The sequence below is a fragment of the Ailuropoda melanoleuca genome, chromosome 11 (assembly GCF_002007445.2).
Source record: "Ailuropoda melanoleuca isolate Jingjing chromosome 11, ASM200744v2, whole genome shotgun sequence".
NCBI lineage: Eukaryota > Metazoa > Chordata > Mammalia > Carnivora > Ursidae > Ailuropoda > Ailuropoda melanoleuca.
The window spans coordinates 96,944,461-96,952,414 of NC_048228.1; the positions used below are offsets into that span (position 1 = coordinate 96,944,461).

The 7,954-nt window shown below is 42.9% G+C and overlaps 1 pseudogene; it reads left to right on the top strand.

Annotated features, from left to right (window-relative positions):
* Positions 1-5,728: 5,728 nt before the first annotated feature.
* Positions 5,729-6,584, top strand: LOC100469686 (annotated as a pseudogene).
* Positions 6,585-7,954: the final 1,370 nt, after the last annotated feature.

Below are 7,954 nucleotides of genomic sequence, written 5' to 3' on the forward strand. Positions count from 1 at the left end.
TTTAGTTCAATGACAGTTCTTCAAAATCCAAAAATTTACTTTTGCCTTATTTCTAAAGTAATTGATGGCTAATGAATTTTATCTCTATTAATACTACTATTACTACTAATAGTAGTAGTCCTTTTCATTAGATGTCACTGAAACAAACTCAGTTCAAGTTACCCTAAGCAAATCGAAAGAGAATTTACTGGTTNTCCTTATTTCTAAAGTAATTGATGGCTAATGAATTTTATCTCTATTAATACTACTATTACTACTATTCATTAGATGTCACTGAAACAAACTCAGTTCAAGTTACCCTAAGCAAATCGAAAGAGAATTTACTGGTTTCTATGGCTAAGAGGAATATTTTTTAGTAACTCACAGGATNCTATGGCTAAGAGGAATACTTTTTAGTAACTCACAGGATTAAGGAAAGAGCTATAAAAATGAAGACCTCGCTAACTCAGTGCTGCCAGGACTCTCTTGTCTCTTTTCTCTCCACTTATCTCTCCTTTTTGGCCTCATTCTCTCCCACAACTGGATTTCTACCGAGTGACTAAGGAATATGGTCATTGGCATCTCTATGCCTACCCAGAGCAGTTGAGCAAGACAAGTAAGGAAGGACAGACTGATTTCCCTAGCATTATGTCCAATACCAACCCCTTAGATAGAAAACTATGATCAGTCAGACCTGGGTCAAGGGGGAAGCTACGTTACAGAAATTAAGGAGGTAGGCAAGCTCACAGGAAAGGCTAAAATTGATAGCTCCCAAAGCCCACTAAAAGTAATAATAATTGGTATCTTTGTAATTAAAGGTCATACCAGGAGGCCCACAAATGAGCATATGTGTTTTGATTAGCTTTTAAAAGTGAAATTAGTATCAACCTTTTTAAAATCCTGAGATTCTTCTCCAAAAATCCTTATTTCCAGATTTTCTTGAAAAATCAAAAGATCTGATCACATCCCCCAAATGTTTTGTTTTGTTCTTTTAAGATTTTATTTATTTATTTGTCAGAGAGAGAGAGAGCAAAAGCAGGGGAAGCAGCAGGCAGAGCAGGCAGAGGGAGAAGCAGGCTCCCCGCTGAGCAAGGAGCCAGATGCAGGACTCGAACCCAGTACCCTGGGATCGTGACCCGAGCTGAAGGCAGCCATTTAATGGACTGAGCCACCCAGATGTCCCTCCCCCAAATGTTAACAAGTACAGTAAGTTGAGGATGCTCCTTTTCTTTGGGAGATGCCCTTTCCCATTCACAATGGCCTATTTCATTCATTTCTGTCACTCCCCTGGCCCTGCAGGCACTTGAGAATAGAGCCCTGACTGGTACAGCCCTTCAAATTTATGGACATTATTTCTTTCCATCTTCTCAGCAGTGCTTTGCCATTGGTATTATCATACCCCTGAGGAAGCCAAATTCAGAGTTTTCATGACATGCCCAAGGTCACAGGGCTAGTAAGTGGAGGAGCTGAGACTTAAAAGGCACATCTCAAACTTAGGGTTTTAAAGGAGCAGCTTTCAACCTTCCTTTTAATCACTGAAACACTTCCTATCAAATGAAATCTTGAGTGGATCACTCATATGTCAATTAACGGAAGCGGAGCTCTACAGATGAAGTAAGAGTGCAGGGCTGGGAGCTCAGACTGGATTCCCACCGAGCTGGGAGCTCCCCCACTTCACTGTTTGACTCTATCACCATCCCTACTCCCACTGCACGCTGCACTGGCTCCTAAGGCATTTCTACTGAGCACAGTGAGAGACCTTCTTGCCAAAATGTAATTAAAGCGAGAGGTATAAGTAGTCTCTAGTACTCTGGGAAATCAATCCTTCAGAGAGATGAGAGACATACATTTATAAAATACTATAAAACATAACATAAATTCTAATATATAATTAAGATGTAATTGTACTGTATATTTTAATATTCATATATGTAATCTCAAAGGATGTTTGCAATGTAAAATAACATACCTGCTTGGCCATATAAATAGTATTCTAGGAAAAGCGCCTCCAAAATTTTTGTAACCAAGTTAACCCAGGTGAGAGGGGATTTATCAGTCAGGGTTCACTCAGGAAAAGAGAAGCCACCCTATTATTTCATTATGAAACAGCTAATATAGGAATTAGGATCGTCTACGGCCACTGGAAGAGCTAAGGGAACAGAGGTAAGGGGCGCTGCCTGTGAAATCAGAGGCAGCTTGGTCCGCAGCTTGAGCTCAGCTTGAAACATCAGAGGGTTTGGGGCACAAAACTCCCTAGGAAGCAAGTCTGAGTTTGCAATGGCCTCCAGAAAACACTGGCTTCTCCCACTCTTCTGCCTTGCAAATCTTATGTAAATTCTTCTTATTAGCAAATGCAAGACTGGAGCAACATAGAGATGGGAACAGGGATAAGTGTAGTTCCTGATTTCTCTTCCGTAATGTGGAGAAAACCTTAGAGAGGGGCCATAGGGATGCGAGGTTGACAACAAACAATCCAAACAGGGGCACTGTGGGAACAAGTAAATGTGGGCAACGAAAATCATATATTCCTCATCTAGATGGGTATCAACTGAGGCATGTCTGTTCAAACACATCTGGGGCTTCTGCCCTCAGTCTGTGCAGTACCTCCTGGTTCGTCTCTCCCTTGCTGTATGGAGGACTGAAGGTTAAGGATGAAATCTGACCAAGAAATTGTCAAATTCAGGACAAGTATATGTGCATCAAGGCACAGAGTGTAGGTAATACATAAATGAAATGGGAATTTAAATACCAGAAGACAGATAGATACTAGTAGGACTTGGTAGGATGGAACTTTTGGCAAGTATGTACTAATGGAAGCACAAAGTCTTCAAAAAAAACAGATGTATGTAATGAAGGTTGGAGTCACATACCATAGCAGAGGCTGCTGTTTTCCTAATCTCACAAATCTTTTTTTGTTTTTTAAAGATTTTATTTATTTGAGAGAGAGATAACAAGCAGGGGGGAAAGGTAGAGGGAGAAGCAGACTCCCTACTGAGAGGGAGCCAGATGTGGGACTCAATCCCATGACCCTGGGATCATGACCTGAGCCAAAGGCAGACACTTAACCGACTGAGCCACCCAGGTGCCCCTCACAAGTCTCTTCTTAAAACAAAACAAAACAAAAAACCCACACACAATTTTTTTTTTAGCCAGGCACATAGCTTCTTAGAATAAAAGTTTACATTTCCCACCCCTTGGTAGCCCTGTGACTAAATATTTGCCAATGATTATAAGCAGACTCATTACATAGAACTCTAAGAAATAATGCATTCTTTCCCACTTCTTCCTTCCTACTACCTGAAATGGGGATGTGATGGTAGGAGCTCCAACAGCCATTGTGCATCAGGTAATCTTGGGAATGGAAGCCATAGGGTCAAGGATGGCAGAGGAAACAAGTAGAAAAAACTGTACAAGCTACCTGCAGACTTCTTTTATTATATGAGAGAGAAATAAGCCTCTATCGTATTGAAGACACTGTTGAGAGAAGGGTCCTTGTTATAAATGGCCAAATGCAATTCCTAAGTGACAGATGACTGAAGCTATCAGAGGATACTTGCTTGGACTGCAGACCTAAGACAGGGGCTGAAAACGCAAACATCTTCAGGGGCTAGGTAGGCAACTGGAATAAATAAATGGCATAAGAAAAGGAAAGGCATTGGGAAGACCAAATCATGATCAGAAAACAGACAATGCTAACTGGCTTAACACAGAAAACTGGAGCTCAATTATTAAATATCTAATATTTCTATTAAATTCAATTATTAAATACCATACTCTCATCCTCATCCTAAACTGGTTTTTCTAGGTTGCAAAAAACAATCACGTCACTTCCCTGCTCAAAGTCATCTCCACTGGCTCAGGATAAAATTCAAACTTCTCAACCATGGCCTGCAAGGCCGGTAACCTCTCATACCCACCTATCTCTCCAGCCTTGTCTCTGCCCTCTTTTTCCACCCTCCCTGCACTTGAGCCACCCGCAGATGTGGAGGCCCACCCTGATCAATCTGGAATGTCCTCCCTGTCTCCTGCTCTCCACTTTGCCTTCCCAGTATAAATCCCCTGGTCATTACTTTCCCAGAGGAATTATAACATCACAGCCTTCTGAGTGAAGTCTTCTCTGAATACTGTGAATGTTCAAGAATGGAGATGTTGCTTTCAGGTTCAGGAATTAGAAAAACAATCGTTGTAGAGGTGCCATTTTAGGTGGGACTTAAGTGATGAGCAAACTTTTGAAAGGATAAGGTACAGGAAGGAAAAAGTGTATCTCAGAAGCAGGAACATCATGAGCAAAGGTCCAGAGGTGAGAAACATGCTGTTAGTTTAAGGAACAGCAAGTGGTGTGGCTTGGTTCTAACACTGGGTACACACAAAAGGCAAACTTACTAGGGAGAGCTCAAAACCCTTAACAAATGATGTGCAGTTAAAACAACATTTAATAAGAATCTTCTATATGCAGAACCTTGTACTCGGCTCAGTAATTGTAAAGTCAAATTCCTTACGGAATTCAAGTCTACTAGGAGCAACAGACATGCAATAGGTCGTCTCAATATGTTTTGGATAAATATTATGATATAGATATGCGTAGTATGCTCTAGGAGCTCAGGACAGAGATTATGCTCTTATTTACTAAATGTCAAATACATTATGCACTTTATACACATTATTTTACTTAAGATTCATAGCAGCCCTTGAAGGTGGGTATTTTTATCTCCAAATTAAATGATGAGAAAACTGTGATTCACAGAATTTAAGCAACGCTGTCCAAGGTCACACAAAAATTAGTAGCATTCTTTCCACTACATCATGCTAAAAGGAGTTTACTTAACTTGGTGGACAATGAGGTGTCATTGAAGGGTTTTGAGCAGAGAAATGAAATATTCAGAGCAATGCCTTAAGAGGATTAATATGGTAGTGATGTAAAAAAAGAAAGGACAACAGAGAGACCAATTAGAAAGCTATGGCAAGTCCAGGCTTGAAATGATGATCTTCAGAACTGGCTGTTTAAAAAACAAAACAAAAAAAAAAGGTGTAATTATGCTTATGTGTGACAGTCATTAGTGCTGTTCAACATATATGTTCACCAAATATTCTGTTTCTCCCCCTTCTGGGCATTTGATAAACTTGCACTTCCTTGGCTCCTTAGACTTAGGTGTAGTCACGTGACATGCTTTGGCCAACAAAACGTGAATAGAAATTACAGGTTTCACCACACTGTTAGTTTTCCCTTATGTCACAGCAATGACAAATGATCCAGGGAGCACTGGCCCATGAGCCTGGAACCTGGAGTAAGAATAGTGTAGAACAGAGCCCCCTCTGGCCCACCATGGACAAGAAGCATTAGTGAGAAGTAAAATCTGTTTATTTTAAGCCACTGGATTTGGGGCTTGTTTGTTACTTCAGCATAACCCAGCTCACTCTGATAGATACCACATCTCTTCCTGAGACTTACTCATTTCCAGCACTGCTTCTCAAACTTTAATGGACACTCTAATAACTGGAGATACCATTAAAATGTAGATCCTGGTTCAGCAGATCTGGAGTGAGGCCCAAGACACTATATTTCTAACAATCTCCCAATCCCAGGTGATGTGGATGCCACTGGTTCACACTTCTGCAACTGCAAGAATCTAAAACTTCACTGCACGAGAGGACAGCAAATAGCTATATATGGCCTTCCCGCACTACCCAGGGAGGAGTCCATATGGTGTTGTTTTGCATTCCCGTTGTAACTTAAAGGGAAATTTTCACCATGTCCAGAACGCTTGATGTCCTGCAAATGAAGGAGGAGGATGTCCTCAAAATTCCTTGCAGCAGGAACCCACTTAGGTGGCAGCAACCTTGACTTGCAAATGGAACAGTACATCTGCAGAAGGAAAAGCGACGGTATCTACCTCGTAAATCTGAAAAGAACCTTGGAGAAGCTTCTGCCAGCAGCTCATGCCACTGTTGCCATTAAAAACCCAGCCAATGTCAGTGTCATACTGTCCAGGAATACTAGCCAGTGAGCTGTACTGATGTTTGCTGCTGCTACTGGAGCCACTCCTATTGCTGGCTGCTTCACTCCTGGAACCTTACTAACCAGATCATGGCAGCCTTCCGAGAGCCAAGACTTCTGGTGGTTACCGATCCCAGGGCTGACCACCAGCCTCTCACAGAGACATGTTAACCTGCCTACTGCTGCTCTGTGTAATACAGACTCTCCTCTGTGCTCTGTGGACATTGCCATCCCTTGTGACAACAAGGGAGCTCACTTAGTGGGCCTGATGTGGTGGATGCTGGCCGGGGAAGTTCCGCGCTTGCATGGCACCACTTCCAATGAAGACCCCTGGGAGGTCAGGCCTCATCTCTACTTCCACAGAGATCCTGAAGAGACTGAAAAGGAAGAGCAGGCCTCTGCTGAAAAGGCCGTGACCAAGGAGGAATTTCAGGGTGAGGGGACTGCTCCAGCTCCTGAAGTTGCAGACCGGTCTGAAGGCCTCCTAGTACTTTCTGTGCCGAGTTAGCAGTTTCCTGCTGAAGACTGGGGCGCTCAGCCGGCCACTGAAGACTGGTCCTCAGCTCCCATGGCTCAGGCCACTGAATAGGTAGGAACAACCACTGAGTGATCTTAAGCTGCTCATTCACAAAGGCAAACAAAATGAAAATAAGGTTGACGGAAAATAAACAGTTTCTTAAAAAAAAAAAGAAAGAAAGAAAGAAAAAAAGCTACAAATGGCTACTTCAATTTAAGTCAACTAAAATTAAATATTCAGTTTCACAGTCATACCAGCCCCCTTTCAAGTGCTCAAAAGCTCCATGAGGGGGCGCCTGGGTGGCACAGCGGTTAAGCGGTTAAGCGTCTGCCTTCGGCTCAGGAAGTGATCCCGGCGTTATGGGATTGAGCCCCACATCAGGCTCCTCTGCTATGAGCCTGCTTCTTCCTCTCCCACTCCCCCTGCTTGTGTTCCCTCTCTCACTGGCTGTCTCTATCTCTGTTGAATAAATAAATTAAAAAAAAAAAAAAAAAGCTCCATGAGGCCAGTGGGCTACTGAATTTAATGGCAGAGAACTGTTTAAACATTTATATCACCAAAAAAAGTTTCACCAGACATTGCTGCTCTAGAGCAGTATCCAGAAACATAGTGACAGTTAGCCCTGGCATCTTGGGGGACGGGCATGGTCAAGACACAGGCAAGCAGAGCTGCTGGTACCAAAGAGCAATCCAATGGAAAGCAGAGTGGTTTGAGTCCCAGGACAAGAAGCTGAGACGGAAACAAAACGCAACATTCGATCTGAGTACAGGATAAATCCCTGCCCTGCCTAATCAGTTTATTTCCTCTGTGGATCATTTTAAGAGATTCCATTTCAGGGAAGGCAGTTCCAAGGAGCCTCTTCTCTCTTTGCCCTGATCTTGTCTGTCCAATTTGGCTAATCTATTTACTTCCCCCAGAAAACACACGACACCAAGTATAACACTTGTTTTTGATCTCCTTTCCCCCAAGAAATCAATAGCACTCAGAGAGAGCATGCCTGTAGGCGCTGCCAAAACAGCTATAGAATTACACAGTACAGTAGGCATGTGGCTAGGATTGGATGCTAGCTGCCGACTGCTGCCAGTGATGCTCTATGCACTGGGGCCCACTCACCTCCCTCCCCGCCTTCCCCTTCCCCAGCAATTCACACAACAGGAAGAACCTCCCGGTTCATTCACCTCATTCCCGCTTCCTTACCTCTGTTCATCCTGAAAATAACAGACCTCCTGTTTTAGACTCAGACTTGGGCAGGGGTTATTAACCTGAGATCCATGGGCACAGTGGAATTGTATGAAAAAGCTTGGTGTATGTTACATGGTCTCCAATATCCCTCCCCCGCCCCCCAGCTAACAGGGAAGTGGGGATGGACTGTAGCTCCATTTAGATTCTGGTGGCCCAGTGCATCTGGGGAAAAGCCAAAAGAATCTAAAAGGAACAAAAAGATTGGCATAGACACAGAGAAG